The sequence below is a fragment of the Pleurodeles waltl genome, chromosome 7, assembly GCF_031143425.1.
Source record: "Pleurodeles waltl isolate 20211129_DDA chromosome 7, aPleWal1.hap1.20221129, whole genome shotgun sequence".
NCBI classification, from domain to species: Eukaryota; Metazoa; Chordata; class Amphibia; order Caudata; family Salamandridae; genus Pleurodeles; species Pleurodeles waltl.
The window spans coordinates 923,471,060-923,496,713 of record NC_090446.1 but is presented as its reverse complement, the minus strand read 5'-3'; positions in this window follow the sequence as shown (position 1 = coordinate 923,496,713).

Sequence of the window (25,654 nt, the reverse complement as noted above, 5' to 3'; positions counted from 1 at the left end):
ATAAAAGTGGTACCTCACTTGTATGGGTAGGCTTAGCGCCCGTGAAAGGAAATGCCCCAAAACGCAACGTGGACACATCACATTTTCACAAAGAAAAAAGAGCTGTTTTTTACAAAGTGCCTAGCTGTGGATTTTGGCCTCTTGCTCAGCTGGCACCTGGGGAAACCAGTGCATTTATGAAAACTAGACACCTAGGGGAATCCAAGATGGAGTCACTTGTGGGGTTCTGACCAGGTTCTGTTACCCAGAATCCTTTGCTAACCTCAACATTTGGCCAAAAAAAGACTTTTTGCTCTCATTTCGGTGACAGAAAGTTCTGGAATCGAAGAGGGGCCACAAACTTCCTTCCACCCAGCATTTCACCAAGTCTCCCGATAAAAATGGTACCTCACTTTTGTGGGCAGGCCTAGCCCCACAAAAGTAAATGCCCCAAAACACAATGTGGACACATCACATTTTCACAAAGAAAACAGAGCTGTTTTTTACGATGTGTCTAGCTGTGGATTTTGGCCTCTACCTCAGCCGGCACCTGGGGAAACCTAGGAAACCAGTGCATTTTTTAAAACTAGACACCTAGGGGAATCCAAGATGGGCTGACTTGTGGGGCTCTCACCAGGTTCCGTTACCCAGAATCCTTTGTAAACCTAAAAAATTGGCAAAAAAAAATGTTTTCCTCTCATTTCGGTGACAGAAAGTTCTGGAATCCGGGAGGAGCTACAAATGTTCTTCCACCCACCGTTCCCCCAATTCTCCCGATAAAAATGGTACCTCACTTGTGTGGGTAGCCCTAGCGCCCGTGAAAGAAAATGCCCCAAAACACAACTTGGACACATCACATTTTCACAAAGAAAACAGAGCTGTTTTCTACAAAGTGCCTAGCTGTGGATTTTGGACTCTAACTTAGCCTGCACCTGAGAAAACCCAGCAAACCTGTGCATTTTTTAAAAGTAGACACCTAGTGAAATCCAAGATGGGGTGACTTGTGGGGCTCTGACCAGGTTCTGTTATCCAGAATCCTTTGCAAAGCTAAAATGTGGCCAAAAAACACATTTTCCTCTAATTTCGGTGACAGAAAGTTCTGGAATCTGATTGGAGTCAGTAATTTCCTTCCACCCAGTATTCCGCCAAGTCTCCTGATAAAAATGATACCTCACTTGTGTGGGTGGCCCAGGTGCCTGTAACAGAAAAATGCCAAAAACCTTTAGAGATTGAGGGGATAGCACATCGACTTGGTAAGCACATATTTTTCTTTTATTCATCTTTTAGGTTGACTCAGCTTTGGGGACCCACACAAGTGAGGTATCGTTTTACTTGGGAGACTGAGAGGAACCCTGGGTGGTAGGAAATTTGTGCTGCAGCGGTGATCCTACAAAGAACAGTGAGGGAAATATGCTTTTATAAGGAAATGTTGAGGTTTGTGGAGGAGTCTGGGTGAAAAAGTGTTGGGGGAGCCAGGCAAGTAACACCTCCTTGGACTCCTTGGGGTGTTTATTTGTATAACATGTCTGGGTTTGGTAGGTTTCCCTAGATGAAGGCCGCACCTGGGACCAAAAACATAGGTTTCCCTTCCCCAAAACACAGGTAGTTTTGCAATAGATACATTTGATATATCCACCTACTTATGTGTTTTTCCAAACACTAAAATTGTGAAATGAAACACACTTTGGTTATGTTAGAAAGACCCCTCGCCCACCAACCAAGTTGGTGGCATGCTTCATCATCGGGATCCCACCCGCGACACCTAGCGTGTCACAGGTGTGCTGCGACACCTGATTACAGCGAAGGAGGTTTTGACATTTTTACCACACATACTGGTTGGATTTGGCACGAGGGTGTGTGATGGTTCAGTGGATAAAATTTTATAAACAAGAGATTTCACAAAAATGAAATTCACTGTTAGTAAGTGAAAGGCCAAAAAACCGAACCAATGACTCCCAGTTCGTGAGCTGTAAAGCTACGTCAAGGCGCCAACCGCTTTACCGTCCATTCACACACCTTCCATACATGACATGTACAAGACCATTCACGCCGCCAGCCACGGGCCCAGCACATTACAACACTCGCATCGACAGACAGCACCACTCAAGGGCCCATCACTTTCATACATCCACATGCCTGATACAGCAATCACACCAGCTGATGAGTGTGTGGACTGGCGTTTGGCTGGCACCGCCAGCCAAGCGCCACCCCACGCACACCGCCAGCCAAGCAACACCCCACTCACACCGCCAGGCAAGCACCACCCTACTCACACCACCAGCCAAGCGCCACCCCACGCACACCACCATCACTTTTGTTTGTTTTTAAACAACAAAGAAACCACTAATTATAAATAAGTACAAAACTACAAACACAAAAGCTCAAACTGAAAACATGACAGTAATGCCAACTGTGAAACTGAACATATAAAAATATAAAACAGCAGTTTACGCTCACGGATTTTCCCAATAGTTCTTCTGTGTGTGGTAGCTCCTAAAACAGCCCCCCACACACATTCCAGGCTTTGAAGGACAATCAGGGCAGTACCTCCTAGTCTCCTTCCTGATACCTCTTTGAGCACAGACTCTACATCTCTTAGCAGGAAAGTTTTTTTGGGCCGTGGGAGGAATGTGCTCAGCCAAGCGACGATCTTGTAATCTAGCCACATCTTCCACCACTGCTTGTCTAGGAACTCTTGCCTGTTCCAGCACAACAAGGCTCTCTTTGATAGACTCCTGAAATTTCGCAAATGTCATCCTTGACTCTGGGAAACTATCCTTGAACACAGCAAAAGCATTAAAAGTTGCCAAGTGGAACAGGTGAACCGCTATTTTCTTATAACAAACACAAGACTTACAAGCAGCAGTGTAAGGTTCCAACCTCTGATCTACTCGATCAACACCACCCATGTGCTTATTATAGTCTAAAATGCACACAGGTTTGCGCACTTCAGCAATCTGACCCCAAACAGCCACAGGTTAAGTACTCTCATCATGGATGGTACTTAGCATGTACACATTCTTCTTGTCTACAAATTTCAGAGTTAGCAGCTCATCATTCCGCAAGGCACTGCACTGTCCCTTCTCAGGTTTTTACAGACAAGCTCTCTTGGATAGCCTTTACGATTAGAGTGAATTGTGCCACAAGCAACAGTGTTCACTCTGAACAACTCCTTGAACAACTGAACTCCAGTGTAGAAGTTATCTACATATAAATGGTGACCTTTGTTAAACAGTCGTCTACCAAGTTCCCACACAATTTTCTCACTAACTCCAAAAGTGGGTGGACAACCAGGGGGATCAATATTGGAATCCCTACCAGTGCAGACCCGGAAATTATAAACATATATTGTACTACTTTTAGACAGCATATATATCTTACTTCCATAAAGTGCCCTCTTGCTAGGAATATACTGCCTAAAAACCAAACAACCCTTGAACAGGACCAAAGACTCATCTACAGATATTTCTTTGCCTGAAACATAGATCTCTGAAAACCGATCTACCAAATGCTCAAGTTCTGAAAAAGACTGTCAGAATCAGGGTGATCTTGTGGCAAGGCTAAGGCATTATCTACAAAATGCAACATCCGAAGAAAAAGCTCACACCGGTTATGACTCATGATGGCAGGAAATATAGTAGTTGCCATCAAGGGACTAGTAGACCAATATGAAGACAATAATCGCTTCCTCATCAGCCCCATCAAAAAAGTTAAACCCAAGAACTTTTTCAACTCTCCCAGATTTGTGGGAATCCACCGGCTAGCTCTAGAGTGTGGCCTAAGTCTAGCAGAGTTTTCCCTCAAAAACTGCTCTGCATACAAATTAGTATGCTCAACATTCTCTTCGAAAAATATATTGTCCATAAACAACTCAATAAAGTTGACGGGGAAAACGTTTTCCATATTAACTTGACACCCTGGGAAAGCAGTAAATGCAGGCAACTGTGGCGGCTCCATGTTTGGTGCAACCCACGTGTCAGGTCTTCCAATGGGAAGCCTTTCAGTCGCTGGCTCCTGCACCATCGGCACATCAGTGTCCTCCTCTCAAACAGGCCCTTCATCAGCACTGAGAGTGGCTTCATCATCAGATGATTCCTCTCTGACAGAAAATTCACTTCCAGAATCTTGCACTTCCTCCTCTGCCTCAGATGCAGAGTCAGTCTCATAATCTTGGTCAGAAGACGACTCAAAAAGCACACCAACAACCTGCTGAGCGGTCATCCTACTGCTAGCCATGATCCTTCCTACAAAAATTAACTTGACAAATGCACCACCACCAACCAGCACTGTGTAATAAGTAAGTAACAATGTGTAGCTTTATCACTAAGAGTTATAAACTTAAAAACTATACCGCTCACTTGCCTGAAAAGCTTGACTCACCAGCAATTACTCTGCACAGCCACAGCAATCACCAATGATATCCCACTAAAAAGAGAAAAAAAGCAAATTATACATAAGACAACACAATAATCATTGTGCGTAAATCTAAAGACAATTTCACACACAATCCTGCATTCAGTACACAACCTACAAACATGTCATTCATACATTGCAACAATACTCCTTTGGAGTAAATTTATTTACTTACCTAAAACATGCAACTACGCATACCGCAGGACAACCACTGCCAAAACTGCAACAAGCCACAGCAAAGGAAGCAAAAGCTTTGAACTAGAACAAAAAGAAGAAATAAACTGTTATTATCATAAATGCAAATACTTCGCCAGTTGATCAACACCCCACCACCAACCATTTTTAAATGTTCCCTTGTGTTTAGTGTTCTTTGCTTGAGGGCAGATGGGCCTAAAAAAAAAGGCCAATCTGCCCCAAAGGGGGGCGGAAATGCCATAGAATATATTGCTCCCTTTGGAGGGCGACCCTTGCCCAAGGGGTCACCCCCCCCACACAAAACACACACATGATCCCTGGCGCAAAGTGGATTCTGCCCCCCTTGAGGGCAGATGGGCCTGGAAAAAAACAAAATAGGCCGACCTGCCCCCAAGAGGGGCAGAACTTCCCAATAGTGCTTTTTGACCCTTGGTGGTGACCCTTGCCTGAAGAGGCGCACCCCCAACACAAAAAAAAAATAAAGAATAAATCCCTGGCATCTTAATGGCTTCTGTCCCCCCTCCGGGGGGCAGAACGGCCTACACAAACTAGGCCAATCTGACCCAAGGGGGGCAGAAATGGCCTAGATTACATTGCCCCCTTTGGGGGTCCACCCTTGCCCAAAAGGGCCAGCCCCACACAAAGCACACACACACATGATCCCTGGTGCTAAGTGGAATCTGCCCCCCTTGGGGGCAGAGAGGCATAAAAGAATAGGCCAATCTGCCTCCAAGGGGGCCAGAACTGCCCATTAGTAAGTTTTGCCCCATGGGGGGGGGGCGACCCTTGCCCAAGGGGGTGCCCCCAACACAAAAAAAAAGAAAAGAAACAAAAATCCCTGGCGTCTTCATGGTTTGCCTGCAAAAACTAGGCCAATCTACCCCCAAGGGGGGCAGGAATGGCCTACATTATATTGCCCCTTTTGGGGGGGGGGGGTGACCCTTGCCCAAGGGGGTGCCCCCCCAAGACAAAAAAAATGAAAACATGAAAAAAAATCCCTGGCGTTTTCATGTTTTAGGGGGGCAGAAGGGCCTACAAGATCTAGACCAATCTGCCCCCAAGGGGGGCAGAAATGGCCTACATTACATTGCCCCCTTTAGGGTGGCGACCCTTGCCCAAGGGGCCACCCCCCCACACAAAGCACACACACACACTTGATCCCTGGCGGTAAGTGGATTAAGGCCTAAAAAAGATAGGTGGATCTGCCCCCAAGGGGGGCAGAACTGCCCAATAGAACTCTTTGCCCTTTGGGGGCGACCCTTGCCCAAGGGTATATATATATATATATATATATATGTATATATATATATATATATATATATGGTAATTGTATTTATATAGCGCTTACCACCTCTGATGAGGCATGCATTGATGCACTTTTCAGTGAGCATGCTACTATGGAATCCAAAAGGATTAGTGATGGATTAGTTTAGGGAAATACGAGTACAGTATTAGTATTAGTATAGGTATTAGTATTAGTATAGGGAGGTATGATTTAATTTGAGCAGAGGACATGTGATTCTGTTAGTTGGGCTGAAAAGAGTAGGGAAGTATCCAGAAGTATTAATTGGGAGATCATAGTAGTAAGATGAGGTTTGGGATGAGTAAAGGAGAGATGGAGGAGGGAAGAGTCTGTAGGAAGGGTTTAGAGAGATCATACTAGTAAAATGGGGTTTGGAATGAGTAAAAGGAGAGCTAAATGAGGAAGAATTTAGTAGGGTTTCTTTGGGAGACCATAGTAGTAAACTGAGGTTTGGGGTTAGCCATTAGTGATAGAGGAGCGAAGTGTCTAGGGAGCGGGTATTTTAGAGATCATAGTAGTAGAATGGGTTTGGGATGAGTTGTAGAATGGAGATAGAGGATAGATTGATAGGATAGGGAGATGGTGAGACAGAGTAAAGCTTTCTGGAAAGTTCTTTTTTTATTCTTCTGCAGTAGAACTAAAGTAATAAACATATAGATACAAGATTACATAGCAAGGGAATACATCTGTAAGGAATATAATATACTGAGATTTAAGTTGTATTGTATGAACACACGTTTCAGGAGTTGCAATATGTGAAGTTTATTTATGTTTGTTAGACTTTTCATCCTTGGCTTGGTCTCCCTTAACTTTTTGCCTCTGTTTCTCAGGTTGTTGATGTGTGCTGGACTCTGTTTTTGCTGTTTTTGTTACTCTGGGCACTTTACCACTGCTACCCAGTGCTAAAGTGCAAGTGCTCTCATTCAAAATGTGTATGTAATTGGCTTATCCATGATTGGCATATTTGATTTAGTAGTAAGTCCCTGGTGAAGTGCACTAGAGGTGCCCAGGGCCTGTAAAATCAAATGCTACTAGTGGGCCTGCAGCACTTGTTGTGCCACCCACAGAAGTAGCTCTGTAATCATGTCTCAGTCCTGCCACTTCAGTGTCTGTGTGTGCAGTTTTAACTGTAAATTCGACATGGCAAGTGTAGCCACTTGCCAGGCCTAAATCTTCCCTTTCCTTACATATAAAAGACCCCTAAGGTAGGCCCTAGGTAGCCCCAAGGGCAGGGTGCAGTGTATAGTTAAGGTAGGACATATAGGCCCTCATTATGACATTGGTGGTAAGTCCCGCTTACCACCATGCCGACTGCCGCCAACATACCGCCGCCCCAACGGTTTACCACTACCCATATTATGACACACACATAGCAATCCGTCACTATACAGCCACACACACAAGTCCACCAGCTTAAAGGTCAGTGATAAACTGGCGGTAGCAAAACCCTCACCGTTATGCCAACAGAACTAAGCCCACAACATTATGACCCACGAATCACTGCGGCGGACATTCAGTGGTGCTAAACCATTGGCAGTACATACCGCCACGCTCAAAATACACACAAACTAACAAAACAGCACTACATTGGACAATTCAAACCACACACCTGACACATATACACACACCACACCCACACACCCACACACCCACCCACCCACACCAATCTAAAACACACACACACACACTACCCACAACCCTTTACAACTCCAAACAATTGACAGCAGAGAGAGACTCCAAGAGCACCCACTGAACCAGAGCCACAGAACACCATCACCCATACACCATCCACGCACCTTACAGCACACTCCCCAACGCAACACTCCACACACCCTCACAGACACCACACACGCTACACCCATGTCACCACAAAGACACCCGATATTCTCTGAGGAGGAGCTAAGGATCATGGTAGAGGAAATCATCCGGGTAGAGCCACAGCTATTCGGATCACAGGTGCAACAGACATCCATTGCTAGGAAGATGGAGCTATGGTGGAGAATCGTGAACAGGGTCAACACCATGGGACAGCACCCCAGAACAAGGGATGACATCAGGAAGAGGTGGAACGACCTACGGGGGAAGGTACGTTCTGTGGTAGCAAGAAACCAGATAGATGTACAGGGGACTGGCAGTGGACCCCCACCACCTCCCCAACAACTAACAACATGGGAGGAGCAAGGCTTGGCAATACTGCATCCTGAGGCCCTGGCAGGAGAAGTAGGAGGTAAGACAACTCTTTACTAATTTCACCACCCCTACCTGTATGTCATCACATACCCTCACCCCTACCCTCAACCGCATCACTCCACCACCTCACATACACCCTACCATCGCAACCCACTGTTGTTGCACATAACACCAACGCACGGACCCCCAACACAGACCTGCATGGACACACATCACTAAAGCATGCGCATTACAGAGAATCACCTAGCCCACAAAATCACTACTCACACAAAGCAAAGCTGACAGGGCACTCACAACCATACAGGGCAACACACCCATGCACAAGATGTCACACGCAGAAACGATAACACTGTATTTATGTCCCCACAGTTCCCCCACACAATGTCACCAGAGAGGAGGTGCCAGCAACATCCAGTCCCCCCACAGAAGAGGCCCACAGTGATGACAGCAGCTCTGGACACCTGGATGTGGATGACCAACCTGGCCCATCAGGGATCTCTGGACAGTCTGTTACCCAGGCACAGTCCCATACCACCACAGAGCCTCTCCCCTTAGGAAATACCAGCACAGCACCCTCTCAGCGGGACCATATCTCTGTCCCCAGGACACGTCAATCAGCAGTGTGTCCACCACTACAGGGACCCGAGGGCACACCACAAACACAGGACAATCAGGGACCTTGCGCCAGTGGCAGCGGGTACACGGTTCAGGGTACAGAGGCACAGCACAACAGGGAAGCTGCGAGGGCTGCTGTGCGACAGGGGGAGGACAGGCCCAGGGAACCGACTCTCCAGGAGGCACTCACCAACATCCTGGGAGCATACCACCATTCTGAAGAGACGATGGGCCAGATACTGTACAAGTTGCCGGAGACCCAGTGGCTGCAGGAGGGACAGTACCTGGGGATCATGGAGGACCTGAAGGACATCCACACCACCCTGGATACCATTGCAGGGGTGCTGGCAGACATGGCCAACACCATGAGGGAGGCATTGGCACACCACCGGGCCCCTGACACTAGCCACACCGATGAACAGCCCTCCACCTCCTCTGCCGCCACGGGAACAACAGGCCACCAGCACCCCTCCCCCTGCAGAGGGAAAACCACCCCGCAAACGGTCCCTGCGATCCAGGCAGAAGCCAGAGACTATTGCCAAGACCCCCGCCAGGAAATAAGACTCTCCTGATTGTCACCCTTGTGTCCCACTCTGTCACCCTGTCCACCATGAACTGCCATTGCTTCCTTTCCTATGCCCCCTTGGACAACGCACCTGTGATACAAATAGACTGGACTCTATCCTGGACATTCCTCCACCATCAACCCAGCCCATTTCACTACCCCCTCTACTTCTTAATACTTAAATAAACACATTAAAAAAATACAAGTATGGAGTCTGTCAAATGATTGAACAAAGTATTTGTTTATCAAGCTTTAAACACTGCAATACAACTGTACAGCAATAAATACGTAGGAATGACCTGTAGTAGGCTGCAGTCAACACACCAGGCGCAAGAGTGGGGCACAGATACCTGAAAATAGAGATGCCAAAGGGTACAGTAAGTGGCCATAGAATTGGAAGAATCTGACTGCCATGTACAATGTCAAACACAAAACTGTCAATGCAAAGTGAAGTTACAGTGTCTTACCTGTGTGTCACTGGAAGTACTGTTGTATAATAGCTGTTCTGTTGTCCTCATCCTCATCCTCTGCTTCCTCATCTTCACTGTCCACAGGGACCACTGCTGCCACACTCCCATCTCCAACCTCAACCTCCTGCAGAAAAGGCACCTGCCGTCTCAAGGCAAGGTTATGCACCATGCAGCATGTCACGATTATCTGGCAGACCTTCTTGGGTGAGTAGTACAGGGATCCACCAGTTAGATGGAGGCAACTGAATCTGGCCTTGAGGAGGCCGAAAGTCCTTTCTAGGATTCTTCTTGTCCGCCCATGTGCCTCATTGTAACGTTCCTCTGCCCTTGTCCTAGGATTCCTCACAAGGGTCAGTAGCCATGAGAGGTTGGGGTAACCAGAGTCACCTGCAAATATTGAGGGATACCTGTTAGCCAAACACTAACCCTTATGGCCAACACCATACCCATACACCAACATACACTGGGTGGGAACCAGGGCTCACCTATTAGCCACACCCGGTGCCTCTGGAGTTGAGCCATCACATATGGGATGCGGCTATTCCTCAGGATATAGGCATCATGCACCGACCCAGGATACTTAGCATTGACATGGGAGATGCGCTGGTCCATCAGGCACACTATCTGCATAATCCTGGAGTGAAAGCTCTTTTGATTTCTGAACACCTGTTCATTTCTCAGGGGGGGACAAATGCAAAAATGATGGGGATATGTCCTATTGCATAGAAGTCAGCTTTCACTGTGGCCAAATCCTCCACCTGGGGGAAAACAATGTAGCTGCACATGTGTTTAATCAGGGCAGACAACACTCTGGTCAGCACTATTGAGAACATTGGCTGAGACATTCCTGCTGCCAAGCCCACTGTCACTTGGAAGGAGCCAGTTGCCAGGAAATGGAGCACAGATAGGATTTGCACAAGAGGAGGATCCCAGTGGGGTGACGGATAGCAGATATCAGGTCAGGCTCCAATTGGGCACACAGCTCTGTGATCGTGGCCCTGACCAGGCTATAGGTGAGGATAATGTGCCCGTCCTCCATTGTTGCCAAGTCCACCAGGGGTCTGTACATTGGGGGATGTCTCCATCTCCTATTCATCCACAGCGGTTGTAATCTAGGGGCCAAAACGGTGATCAGCTGGTCAGTATTCCACATTTCCAAACACTACACTGCATTACATGTTGTAACTGTAACAGCATGATGTTGGATAGGCCCAAATGGTGCCTAGGTGTACTGTGACACAGTTAGGTGCCATGGTCTGCCCCCGCTCGAAAGGGCGTCCGCCTGTCCTGTGTGGATGGACATGTGAAAATGGTCATGTGAATGACATGAGGTAATGCCGCTGACGTTGTGTGCCGTTGCGTGAGGCGGTCGAGCACCGTCATGCAACTTCTCATTGGTTGTCATTGGGCTCTATGGGTTACAGTGGCCAATGTTAATGTATGCCGGCGGTGATGGTACGTACCGCTGCGGAAGTGACCGACATTTTCTATCTGTTTACTCTCTTGCTACCTGACCTTCAACAGGAGGGGACCTACACTGCAAGTGCTGCTATGACCTGTGTCTTGAACCGACCATGGCTTGTGTCAGTGGGGAAAGGGCCCCTGCCTTCACCGCTGCAGAGTTGGAGAGACTGGTGGATGGGGTCCTACCCCAGTACCAAATGCTGTATGGGCCTCCGGACCACCAGGTGAGTACAATGTGAGTACGATGCAAGGGGCATGAATGCATGGAGTGCTGTCAGTGAGGGCCTTGTGTAGGGGGCGTTGATGGAAGGGTTATGGGCAGCGCAATGCATGCATGGTGGGCACTGTCTTTGCGAAAGGTGATGTGAGGGCTATGGTGGGCCATGAGTGTAACAGGCTGGACGGTATGATTGATATCTTATTCTATGTTTATTTTTCTGCAGGTCAGTGCCCATCAGAAAAAGGGGATATGGCGTGCCATTGTCAAGGACGTGAGGACCCTGGGGGTCTATGGCAGGTGGAGCATAAATTGCCGCAAAGGGTGGGAGGACCGGAGATGCTGGGCAAGGAAGATTGCGGAGGCCCAGCTGGGGATGGCCCCCTTATGAGAAAGGGGTGCCCATCGACCCCTGACCCTACTGATGGCCCGCATTCTGGCTGTGGCCTATCCGGAGCTGGATGGGCGCTTTAGGGCATCACAGCAGCCACAAGGGGGTGAGTACAGTTTCCCAATATACTACTTGCGCGTGGTGGGGTGGTCTCTGAGTGGGGGATGTGGGCCTGTGGGTGTCCCCTTGCCAGGCCGGACATTGCAGGGTAGGTCCCATGTTGGGCAGCGGCTGATGAGCACCACCTCCTAACAAGCTAGTAGGCATCAACTACTGGGCAGGGGTCTCTGGGTACCAGGTGTGCTGCTGTTGGGAGTTAGGTATTCCTGTTCATGGCCTGCTGACTAGCATTTTGACTGGTATTGCTTTGCATAGTGCATAGGGCGGTTCCCTGTGTGTGTGTGTGTGTGTGTGTGTGTCGTGTACACCAACGGTGGTGTTGGATCAGCCACTGACCAAGTGTATACTTTGTCTCTTTCCCCCCCTTTTTGTTTTGTCACCCTGTCCTTATGTGCATTAGCATCATCTGGTGGAAGAGCAGAGGCACCGGCGACGGGGGGAGCTGCATCCCAAAGGGCCCATGAGGCCAAATCCACTGACGGTGAGGGCTCAAATGGGATGGAGGGCGAGGGGAGCACCACAGCAGGGACAGGAGGGGACAGATCTGACAGTGATACCTCCTCCGATGGAAGCTTCCTGGTGGTGCAAGACACCTCTGTGCCCACCCCAACTACAGGTACAGCCGCCCCCTCGTACCAGCACCGCCCTCCCAGCAGCCCCTCAGCATGTTTCTCATGCCCGCTCACCCAGGAGGGTGGGCATCTCCTTCGCCCCAGGCACATCAGGCCCTGCCCCAGTTAGCCCTGCTGACGTGAGTCAGGAGGCTACTGACCTCCTGCAATCCATCTCTGTAGGGAAGTCAGCCATAGTGAATGCCATCCAGGGACTGGCAGCCCACTTGCAACAAACAAATGCATTCCTGGAGGACATTCACTCTGTCATGGTGGCCCAACAGAGATCAATCCAGGCTCTGCCCTCCTCCCTGATGACAGCCATTATCCTTGTTTCTAGCCTCCCCCCTCCATCTTCCTCTACCCAGTCACATTCCCCTCAACCCCTACCTATCCCAAGCAGACATTCAGACCAGCATTCACCCAAGACAACACACAGGAGTGGCTCAGGCAAACACAAGCACCACACATCATCCCACAGGCACTCACAAAAATACCATCCAGATGCAGACACGCCAACATCCAAAGCCTCCACTGTGTCTCCCTCCTCGTCCACCACCCTCCCAGTAGCGTCTCCACTCATACCTGCATGCACTACATCCTCATCCACTACCTCCATCACCATCAGGTCTATCACTACATACCCTTCATTGGCAGTCCCCTCCCCCACATCTATGCACATGTCCCCTGTGTCCTCTCCCACTGTGTCTGTGCACCCTCCTCCAAAAATACACAAACCCAAGCACTCAGACACCCAACAGCCATCCACCTCACAACACCATCCAGCCCATGCACCTGCTCCCAAAATCAGTAGACACCTCCTACAACCACTCCATCTTCCTCCACTCCCAAACCTTCAACCTCTTCCTGCCCCGGTGTCCTTAACAAGCTTTTCCCTTTCCACCGTTGAACTCTTGTCTACCCCGCCCCCCCATCCTTCACGTTGGTCCAGGGTGGTCAGAACCCAGGCGAGTACCTCAGCCACCCAGTCCACGGCCACAGTAGTGTTGACAGCTACTGCAGGTGGGAGAGTGTCAACATCAGGGCAGTGCGCACTCTACGGGCGACTAAAATTAAAAAACCCAGCCTTTATGCAAGAGCATAATTCATGCATTGTGTTTATATGCAGTATGTTAACCTTTTGCATTGCAGACTTTAACCTTGAAAAAACACTATTAATGATGTTTGCAATTACTGTTCTTTTGCAAGGTATTGCTGCAGACTTACTGAGTGTGTTAGGGTGTAGTCCCTTTCTAGGGCCTTCCGGAAGCTTTCTCTGCAGCATGACTGGGTGTGGTTGTGGGCTGGACCAGACTCTATATAAGGGAGCTAGCCCAGCTCCACGTGCTCACTATTCAGAGGTCCCGATGAAGAGCAGCAGCATTTTCCTGAGCCCCTGTTCCAGAGGCCTACCTTGGTGTTCCAGGAATGCCCCGCATTCTTTTGGTGATCCTTGAGCAGGGTGGTAAGACGAAGGTCGGGCTGGTCCCCCGACCCCGTTCTAAGAGACTCTTGAGCTTTGGGGCCTACTCGTAAAACTTTCAGAGTACGCAAATCATTGCTCTGATTCAGATCTTGGTGTTCGGATCGGCAAAGGCTTGCACGATTCATTCCCGCATTTAAACCTTGATGTTCAGATCGCCTACAAAGCGCGCGATCATTTCATGGCATTTGCATATTCTTGTTGAGATTGGCAGTGTGCGCGATTCATTCCCGCATTTAAACCTTGATGTTCAGATCGCTTACAGAGTGCGCGATCATTTCATGGCATTTGCACATTCTTGTTGAGATCGACAGTGTGCGTGATTCATTCCCGCATTTAAACCTTGGTGTTCAGATCGCTTACAGAGTGCGCAATCATTTCATGGCATTTGCATATACTTGTTGGAATCAGCAGTGTGCGCGATTCATTTCCCGCATTTAAATCTAGGTGCTCAGATCGCTTACAGAGTGCGCAATCATTTCATGGCATTTGCATATACTTGTTGGAATCGGCAGTGTGCGCGATTCATTTCCCACATTTAAATCTTGGTGTTCAGATCGCTTACAGTGTGCGCGATCATTTCATGGCATTTGCATGTACTTGTTGGAATCGGCAGTGTGTGCGATTCATTTCCCGCATTCAAACCTTGATGTTCAGATCTCTTACAGTGTGCCCGATCATTTCATGGCAATTAAAATTTTGATGTGTAGTGTTTCCTGAAGTGCACACGATTATCCAGGGCCTTTGAATTTTCTGCAAAGGAGTTAAATTCAAGATGTTACATTCTATGTGCATGTTAAGTCCTTAGTACAATTCCTATTGTTTTCCAGGGAATGTTCAGATTACCCTTTTGTCCTAAAGAGGCAATGTTTGTTCTGTTCTGAAACATAATTCTAGAAGGTTCCTATACTCCCAGACAGTATGTGACATTTCATGAAAAGTTCATATGAAACACTGTAAAAACCACTCTTGATTCCTTCCCAGGTACCCAGACATCTTGAGGTCTAGTTATAGTCCTATCTAAAGTTATCCATGGTTACAGTATGACAATGCTTAGACTCATAGTCTACTGAAAATCAATGTGCTAATATCTTGACATTGTGTTGTTTAACCTTTTGCTTCCTATAGGTCTCCTTCCCAGCTTTTCCCATCCTAATCCCCTTTTCCCCCGCTTGGACTCTCCCAGGCTCTGTGATATTTCTATCAGAGTTTTGGAGCTGTCTAGTGGTGGACATGTTGGGAGGGTACGCAGGCCCTGAGGATCTAGTCTCCCTGACAGAGAGGCTCCAGGGAACCAGCCATCAGCACTGAAAGTGTGCCTGCACCAGCAGCCACTGGGAAGGGCAAGGAGGCACCTCCAGCTGCCAAGGTGAAGGGCAAGGAGGCACCACCAGCTGCCAAGGGGAAGGGCAAGGAGGCACCACCAGCTGCAAAAGGGAAGGGCAAGGGACTTTCACCAGCAGGCAGGAAGGACAGGAGGCCTGGTGCTGGGGCTGATTCTGAGCCCCCCCACCAACCATGGCAGTTCAGCCATCTGAGACTGCAGGGGAAGGGCTGGAGCCTCCCCCACCACTGCCTGTGCCGCCACCAGCACTGCCAGCAGCAGCCCCAGTGGGCAGCCCTCCAAGGCTGCAGGGGAAGGGCTGGAGCCTCCCCCCACCACTGCCGGCACCGCCACCAGCACCGCCACTTACACCACTGCCAGCAGCAGCAGCCCCAGTGGGCAGCCATCAGAGGCTGCAGGGGAAGGCCTGGAGTCTCCCACCACCACTGGCATCCCCGACACCAGCACCGTCATTGCCACCACTGAGCAGCCGTCACCGCCGGTGGTCAGTGTGTTGTCCTGCCTCCATGGGCTGTAGTGCGTCCTGGACCGTGCAAATCCTGTAGGTGTGACACCCAGGTGAGAGACTGTGACCTTGCACTCCCCAAGTGCTGCAACACAGGGCACAAGGCCCCCTGCAGAACCAGTGGAAGAAGCCCTCCACTCACCCCATCTTTGCCAGGATGAAGCACAATGGGCACAAGGCCCCCTCCAGAACCAGTGTAAGAAGCCATCCACATCCACTCACCCTATCCTTGCAAGGATGAAGCACCCTGGGCACAAGGCCCCCTCCAGAAACAGTGGAAGAAGCCATCCACTAGAGAGACTGTGGCTTTGCACTCCCCAGGACCAAGCAGTGGGCAAACCACCCACTTGAGAGACTGTGGCCTTCCACTCCCCAGGACCAAGCAGTGGGCAAACCACCCACTTGAGAGACTGTGCCCTTGCACTCCCCAGGACCAAGCAGTGGGCAAACCACCCACTTGAGAGACTGTGGCCTTGCACATTCCAGGAAACCGCTCAGGGCATGTAGCCCCCTCCAGGGCCAGTGGTGTTGTACCATCTTCTGGCTGAGATCCCCCCCATTCCCCGTCCCCTGAGGTGCCTGTGTATTTTCTACCTGATGCCCCTGCAGTGTTCTCTCCTTGTTACTGTAGGAGTTAAGTGGGGACTTGGCCTATGTGTAGTGGCCCTGTGGCCCACTGACATTGAGGACTGGGCAGTGTCCCTCCATTCGTATATATGTATATACTGTTTTGATTTAGAAGCACATATATCTACTATTTTATCTTATTACACTCACTTTAATCAATTCCTTTTGTCCTTGCATTATTCCTGAGGGGTACGGGGCAGATATGTAATGTTATTGCATCTGTTTGTGTGTATGGTGTTGAGGGTGGGGGTGTTGCATGTTGTGTGTGTGTGTCACTCTCTTTTTCCTCCCCCCTCCCTTGTGTGCTAGGTGGCAGTACTCACCGTGGTCGTCTTTGCCGGCATTGATGTTTGTAATGCATGAAAAGGTATACAAGCATGGGGAAGATGTGCAAGTCGGGCTCCATTGCGGCGTGGTTCTTCCTTGAGTCTCCAGAGGTGAGTCCTTTGCCTTTTGTGTACTGTTTCCGCCATGCTTTTGATGTAGTTGGTACCGATATGGAAAAGGTGGCGGATAGGCCTGTCTTAATACAGTGGGCAGAGCATTGTCTCCCACCTGGCTGTTGGCGGTTACCACCGTGGTGCTTGTTGCTACTGCCATGGCTGTTGGTGTGTTAAAGTGGCTGTCTGTGTGGGCGGTTTCCGCCGTGGTCATAATTCCATTTTTATTACCATCAGCCTGTTGGCGGTATTACCGTCGCTTTATCACCAACCTCCAGGGTTGTAATGAGGGCCATAGTAATGTTTTTAAATGTCCTGACAGTGAAATATTGCTAAATTTGTTTTTCACTGTTGCAAGGCATGTCTCTCTCATAGGTTAACATGAGTGCTACCTTTAAATCTGATTATAGTGTAGATTCCCTTTGGGAGCAGATAAACATGTGGAATTTGGAGTCTCTGAGCTCACAATTTAAAAATACACCTTTTAGTAAAGTTGATTTTCAGATTGTGTGTTCGAAAATGCCACTTTTATAAAGTGAGCATTTTCACGCTTAAACCATTTCTGTGACTCTGCCTGTTTGTGGATTCCCTGTCTGGGTCAGTTTGACAGTTGGGGTGGTTGCACCAATTACTAGACAGTGACACAAAGGGAGCTGGGGTGTAGTCTGAATTTCCTGATGAGTCATCTGTGCTAGAAGGGAGGGGAGAAGTGGTCACTCACACCTGAAAGGGCTGTGCCTGCCCTCACACAATGCAGTCTCCAACCCCCTGGTGAGTGTCTGGGGCCTGGGCAAGGCAGGATATCACAATCAAGAGAGACTTTCCTTTGAAGTAAGCCTATTTCAAAGAGCAAAATGGGTATAAGAAGGGCACCCAAAACCACAAACCTTAGAACGCTTCTGGAAACCAAGAGGAACCTCTGCCTGGAGAAGAGCTGAAGAGCTGAGGAAGAAGAGCTGTCCTGCCTGTGACTGTGCTTTGTGAGCTATCCTGCTGTTGCTGCTTCTGCCTGTGCTAGAGGACAAAGACTGGGCTGTGTGTTGCCTTCCATCTTGAGAAGAACTCTCCAAGGCCTTGACTTAGTGCTTGCCTCCTGTTATTTGAAGTCTCAGGGACAGCAAACACTTCTCTCTGCCAGCACCTGGAGGCTCTGCTGAGACACCTATTCTGCCAAGTGTTGCCCATCCAGTTCCTGGGACTCTGAAAGGAGAAGTTGGCAGGAGAAGAGTGAGAAATCCACACACAGACCGCTGTCCGGGGAAAAGATTGATGCGACTCTGATCTGCAGCTGAAAAGCGACGCTCGCCTGCAACGCGACCGGAAGATCGATGCCCGCAGCTGGAGAAATGACTAACAGCATTGCTGACGGAGGCTGGTGAGATTGCAACCCAAGCTGCGTGGTTTTAGGATCATTGTCCAGCTGGATTTCTGACGCAAACACCGCTGGGCCTGTAAAAAGAAAGCAAGGCCTGCCCAGACCCGGGAGTGCTGACCCGATCAACGCATCGCTCTCCTGTGGAGAGAAGAAATAACGCATGCCGACTCGACTAAACGAGAAAGGATGCAAGGGCTCACTCGTGAGTGAAATCGACACATCGCAAGCCCTTTTTGACGCACATGCAGGGTTATTTTTGATGCACCCAAGGTACATTTTCACTCTAACAGCGTTAGCGTTGTGTTTAAAATTACATGAAGATCCTGTTTGCATTTTTAGTGATAACTTGACTTGTGTATTGTAGATTTTTGTCATTTTGGTGTTGTTTTGTTTAGATAAAGATTTTCTATTTGTCTAAACCTGTGTTGTGTCATTTTGTAGTGTTTTCATTGAGTTACTGTGTGTGTTGGTACAAATACTTTACAACTAGCACTCTGAAGTTAAGCCTACTGCTCGTGCCAAGCTACCAAGGGGATAAGCAGGGGTTAGCTGAGGGTGATTCTCTTTTACCCTGACTAGAGTGAGGGTCGTTGCTTGAACAGGGGGTAGCCTGACTACCAACCAAAGACCCCATTTCTAAGAACATTATTTTACCTTTTCTCAAAATTTCAATAGTGAATTGCTGGTGGATAAAGAAATAAGATAATATTTACCTACTGTGGGAGATAAAATAAAAAACAGATACTCATAAGCATCTAATCAAACAACTTATACAGAAACTATCCAATGACCAATGAACATGTTAAGCGTAGAACAATATACACACATAAATATAGATACATACATACATAAACACACATATACAGAATATATATATATATATATATATATATATATATATATATATATATATATATATATATATGCTCATACGAACTCCTAAACATACATGAATGTAACCATGAGTAAAATATACATTTGTTAAAACCGGCCTAAATAATATGACTAGATTTTAAGATAAAATAGTTATTGTACCTATTTGTACAAAGAACACACATATCTAGCTATATACATATAATCAATTATGAATGTTTACGTACACATGGATATGCAGTCCACTGCTGTTTGAGTATGGTGGTTATGTAGGAAAGAGCCAACTCTTGATAAGTCTTCTGAAGATAAGATAGTTATCAATGGATCTTATACTTGTGGGTAATGAATGTCATAGTTTGGCCGCATGAACAGAGAAAGATGTACCACTTGTCTTTTTCTTATATGGTGGTGTTTTGAGGTGGGGTGTCAATCTCGAGTGGACGTTTCTTTGTTGAATGTATTTGGTGATTTTCTCATTGATGAAAAGCGGTCCCGTTCCATGCATTACTTTGTATGTGATACAAAGCAGCTTGAAAGTGGATCTTCGGGAAGCCAGTAACATTGTAGGGCCTTCAAGGCAGGGGAGATGTGGGCTTGTGGCTTTACATATAGAAGTAGTCTGGCAGCTGAATTCTGAATGCGTTGTAGCTTTTTCATACTAGATAGAGATGACCTATTGTAGAGGCCATTGGCGTAATCCAGTTTAGATAGTACAAGAGAGAGAGTAGCATGCACCTTGTGTGGAAATCCGAGGTGGGGGAAGATGTGTCGCAGAGCTGGCATAGTGATGAACCTTGATCTGGCTAATTTGTCTACTTGAGCATTTATTGTTAACTTGGAGTCCCTGTTAATGCAAGGTTTCTAACTTCTTTAGACACTATAGGAGGTGGTCCCAGATCAACAGGCCTGGCGCAGAGTGGCTCATAATTTTTCCATTCGCCACATGTGAGTATTTCTGTTTCGGTAGCATTCAATTTGAGATGGCTCCATGTCATCCAGTGATCAACGGCTCTGAGGCAACTGTAGATTTGTGAGTTCCATATGTCTTTGGGCATTCCAGTTTAAGAAGTATGTGTGTGCCATCCGCATAGTTGTAACACGTGAGTTGAAATTCATTGATCATTGCCGGTAATGATATCGTGTAGATGTTGAAAAGCATGGGTGGGATGATTGACCCTTGAGGGACACCTGCTTCTGTGAAGTCCCTTCTATGCTGGCTCAGTAGATTCTTTGTATTAGTGTGTCTTAATCAACTGTGTAAAAAGCAGTTGGGAGGTCCAGGAGAAGTAGTGCAGCAACTCCTTTGTGGTCTATTGTTTTTTTAAGATCATCCCAGATAGCGATGAGAGCAGACTCTGTGTTTCTTCCTGGGCAGAATCCAATTTGATAGTATGAAAGTATGGAGTAAAGCTGCTGTTTCCTTCAGGTTGCCCAGGAAAGGTCCATTTGTAATTGGTCTGGAGTCTGTAGTTGTTGGGGTCATGCTGGTCCAGGTTTGTTTTCTTTAATAATGGGTGTATATTTTTTGTTAAGGTCTTCAGGAAAGATTCCCATAGTTAAAGAATTTTTGATGAGTCTTCTTACTGATTTGGCAGTATAGGTAGATAAAAGAATGTTCTTGCAGATGTGTGGTGAACAAGGGTCAGAAAGGCAGCTGAAACGCCTGCTTGCTTTGACCAGATCCATAAATTCACTTTGTGATGTTTGTTTGAAGGGGTGCTGAGGCTGGGTTGGCTTACTCTTGGATGTGATTTTTGGAAATGACTTGGTGCTGGTGGTTTTCGCTTCTTTTAACTATAAGTCCAATGTGTCTGTCTTGGTTGTGTAATGATCTGCCAGTTTGTCTGTGAATTCTAGAGTAATGGGATGAGTTACTTCCATGCATTTAGGTTTTTGAAATTTGTTGAGAATTTATAAAATTATTTATTTGCAGATATAGCATTTTGAATTCTGCCTGAGTAGTTACATTTTTAGCATATTTGATTGACAATTTGTATAATTTGATGTATGTAAGGTTGTCACAGGTGTGTTGATTTGTGGTGTTTTATGTTGGAAAGTTACCAAATGGTGGTCTGACCATGTGACTGGTGTGATGCTTTGAACGGTAACTATAATGACGTCTAGGATATGTCCAGCGATGTGTGTGGTATTGTGTACAATTGTTTTGTAGGTTAAATGTGCCTAGGACGAGGCCAGTGATGATAGCTATTGGATGGGGCATGTTTAGGTCCCCAAGAATGCATAGGTTGGAGTATAATGTGTCTGGGAATGTTGAATTGCTGTGGTGGTCCACTAAAGGAGGAGGAATTTACAGGAGGATGTTGGTGTAGGGTTGCATCTGGTGATGAGGGCCTCACAACCTTGTATGGATATGTTGTCTGTTTTGCTGAGATTTATTGCTTGTTTGAATATAGCAGCTAGTCCACCTCCTTTTTTGCCTATACAGTTTTGTGTGATGGTTGTATAGTATGGAGGAGCGGCTTCATTCAACATTTGGTACATGTCATCTACCAACCATGATTCAGTTATGAAGAGTAAGTCTGGTAGTGTGTCAGGGAGTAGGTCATTGACGTGGTGATTGTTTTTAGAGAGCGATCAAGCATTAATGAGTAGTCAGTTTAGAGACTGTGTTTTGGTGGTACTATAATTTTGTTTTCTAGAAGAGTGATCAGTATTTTTTGAACTTGTAGCAGGCGTGTCAGTGCTGATATTAACTGTATGAGGGTCACAACAGTGCTGTTTTTCTATATTTTACTCCTCATCCAGCAGGCTTAGAAGGCATTTTTTTTGGGTCTGTGTCTGTCGGTGGTAGAGATGGTGGTTCAGAGTGACATGGTGAGTTGTGTTCATTTTGTAGAATAGCATTATTGTGTAAAAGACATGGGGATGCAAAATTGTGAAGAATGGCATGCTGTTTATTTTTCTTGTGTCTGTTTAGGGTGGAAGGAATATGGGTTAGGGGTGGTGAAGAAGCATGTGGGTCATATTCTAAGCTTCTACGTTGTGCAATGGATAAGAGGCGGGTAAAGGACTGTTGCTGTGTTTAGGTGTTCGTGGTGGATGTTGGTGAAGATTGAGAATTTAGGAGTGAAGTTGGTTCAGGATCTTTATTATTTGTGTAGTCATGAGAGTGGCAGTGGGTGTGACGGGAAGTATTATTAAAGTGTATATTATTTTTGATGTGCTGGTGTGTATTTTGTTTTGTTTTTGTGGAATAGTGAGAGGGGATATTGATGTTGTGGTTTTCTGAGTTTGTATGTGAGTTACTGCTGGTGAGTGATATTTGAACAGCACAGGGGTGATGATGTGTTATGGAGAAGAGTGTATGTGGTGTGTAAGAGAGGAGGGACGAGAGTTATGAGTGTTTGTGTTAGATTGGAGCACTGGAAGAGGTAATATGTGTGGTGGAGTGGAGTGTAAAGATTATATGGTTGTGTGCAATTTCTAAAAAGCAGGAGGGTGTTGGTGGATGGTGTGATGGGAGGCTGATGATAGGTTTCGTCATGATAAAAAGGGGTCTGTGAGGAGGATGTAGATGATAGAGCTGGTGTTTTGTATGAATAAGGAGTGTGTGTCTGGATGCATTAAATATGTATGTATTTATATATTACCGTCTGGAAGTTGCCAGTAGGTAGTTATAGTTGAGGTCTAGTGTACATTGAAAAAGTGTTTTTTGACTTGCCTATATCTTTTCCACTGCTTGACGAATCTTCACAAAATTTTCCAAAGTGTGCCAAGGAGTCGTGTCATGCTTGGAAAGTTTTGGGGTGATCCGGCAAGCATGGGCTGAGAAAAAGGGGAGGTTTTTAAAAAAAAGTGTGTTTCCGATGTTAATTCCCATAGACTCTTCGGACATGCCTGCAGCCTGAGCTGCTGGGTGGAATTACACCAAATTATTCAGAAAGGTAGCTTTTTGTCCACAGATCATGCTTTTTGTTATTTGGTATAAATCATCAAATTTGTATATCTAAGGTCGCAACAACTTCACAAATACTGCTGATCTCATGCAGGGATTTCATTAACTACCAATACTTCCACCAAGAAGTGTTGGCAGCCATTTTGAGACTTAGCTGCAGCCAAGTTGCAAAAACAAATAAAAAAAAGGAAAGGGGGCAGGGTACGTTTACTCTTACCCTAACCCCCTGACCTTGGTACAGGGGTCTCCCTGGGACCCCGCCAGGGCAAGAAAGCATTTTTATTTAAATGCACTATGAAATTCGCAAATATTCATGAAATTTGCTGTGATTTTTTTAAAAGTAACCAAGGTCTCCTGTGCTTGTTTTTAATTTTGCCGCCAGCACTGCCAAGTATCAGGCATCAGGGGTTATACTAATTCATTTTAGTGCTAGTGTCTGCAGCACTGCACTAAAATGCATTAATCACACAATTGTAGTGCTCCTGAGCACCCAAGAGGCACACTCTATGAGAGCTGCATTTAAACACACAAGGAGTGCACTGGGCAGAGATTGACTGTTTACTTGTTTACTAAGCATTGGCACTTGACTTTCTTCACATTTACTATACATAACATCACAAAATGAACTCTGACAGTGTTTCGGCAAATGACTGATATCACCCAGAAGCACAGTCTGAGTGTATTTCACGTGTCTCTTTCAGTGAATGTCAGCTATTCGGGATCGTTAGCGTGCCCCAAGTGGATCTGGGACAGCGCCTTGCCTGTCATTATGTTCCAGCCAGGACGCTGCCCCGCTGTGACCATGCAGGAACTGATTGGCACAGGTAGACACTCACGGCAGCCGGTCACTGCTCTGTGCAGGGACCCTCCCTCCGGACTGAGCACAGACCAGTAGGGCTACTATGTATCTCCTGGGACATGGGCACACAACACTTGACCATTAACTTCACCGTTCACTCACTCTACCAACAAACAGTGGAGTTTTCAAAAAGGCATACCATTAATTAAATTAATATGTAACTCCAATGTTTGAGATTTTTCAAGCATGTTTATTTGCTCAAACTCTGCAAACCCCAGGTTTTGTACGATAACTTAAATTTAACATTAATGCTCACAAAAAAGTCTCTAAGGGGCACTTTACATATATTCAGGTTCATTTTTTATTTTATTTTTAAGGATGGGGAGTTTAAATGATTTGTCCAGAGTCACAGGATGTTGAGCCAACTCTGAGACTCAACCCTGGCTGGAAGTCGGTAGCCCTCGCCATAATAGCCATAACACCATGTCCTCCTCTCCTCTTCAACTAAATGAGACCATTTTACAGTAGGATTTCAACCAGCAGTCACCGGGAGCAGCAGCACAAAAAGTCAATATAAAGGAGTGTGAAGAGAGGGTGAAGTGATAGGTCACACAAAGAGGTAAGACTGGGAAAGACAAAGACAGGAAGCGACAAGGGACAGTAAAGGATTAAAGTCACAAGAAGAGAGGGAAGGGAGTGACAAATGGAGTAAGGCCAGATGGGAGAATAACAAGTCAAAGATGGAGGTGAAAGAGGAGGGAGATATATAAAAGGAGAGGGGTGGGTACGAAAGGAAAGAGCAAATGAGGGAGGAAAATTTCAGAAAGAGATGAGAGGGTTATGTTGTATTATGGGAACTGATACCGCACACATTAACCCAAAGGTTTTATACCACCCATTCTTTTTTTCACATTAGGAATAAAGATTGCAGGATTATTATAGTTAGGTTCTGAATTTGCTCGCACAAAACCATAGAAATTCAGCAGTTATAGTTATGATTAACTCAAGTAACTATAACTTGCGCCTTCGCTATGCACAGTTTTTTCATCAATAATTTTATTACAAACATTGCAGTGATATTAACAATGATGTCATAAAAGATGGCATGACTGATGTAATTATGAGGTAATTAGTGGTGCTGTGTGTGGTGCATGGTTGGTATAGATAAAGGGGGTTGGCTGCTGTGGCCAAGCCCTGCTGCCAACCCCATTGTGCATGACGGTGGTTGAATTAAAGTATGGTAATTAAAATTACTTAATGTTAAAAAAAAAACATAGAAATTCCCTAAAAAAAACAAATGTTACATCAGCATTATAGTTAGGAAATTTAATTAAAAAACATGGAAAATGACTTAAAAACCAAAGTTTTCAGGGATGTTGTAGTTAGGCTCACATTTTAAACATACAAAACCATAGAAATTGAGCTGCTGTAGTTAGTTATTTCAATTAACAATAACTTGCATCCTAGGGTAACTATAACTTGCGCCCTTGTCATGCACTGCTGATTCCCACAAATTACAACACTCCTGACATCTTTGATAAAATCATTATTAACATCAATGTAATATTTGCAATACAATTATTACTAGAATTTTTTTTTTGGGGAGCAAATATGAACCATGAGAGATTTACATGGAGCGAAACATAAAATAACAGTTGTCATCAACGAAGAAATACAAGAAAAGAGAGAAAAAGAGAATGAAACGTATTCCAGAGCAAAAAGCCAATATGGGAGTGAAAGGCAATTGTTAGCATCTTA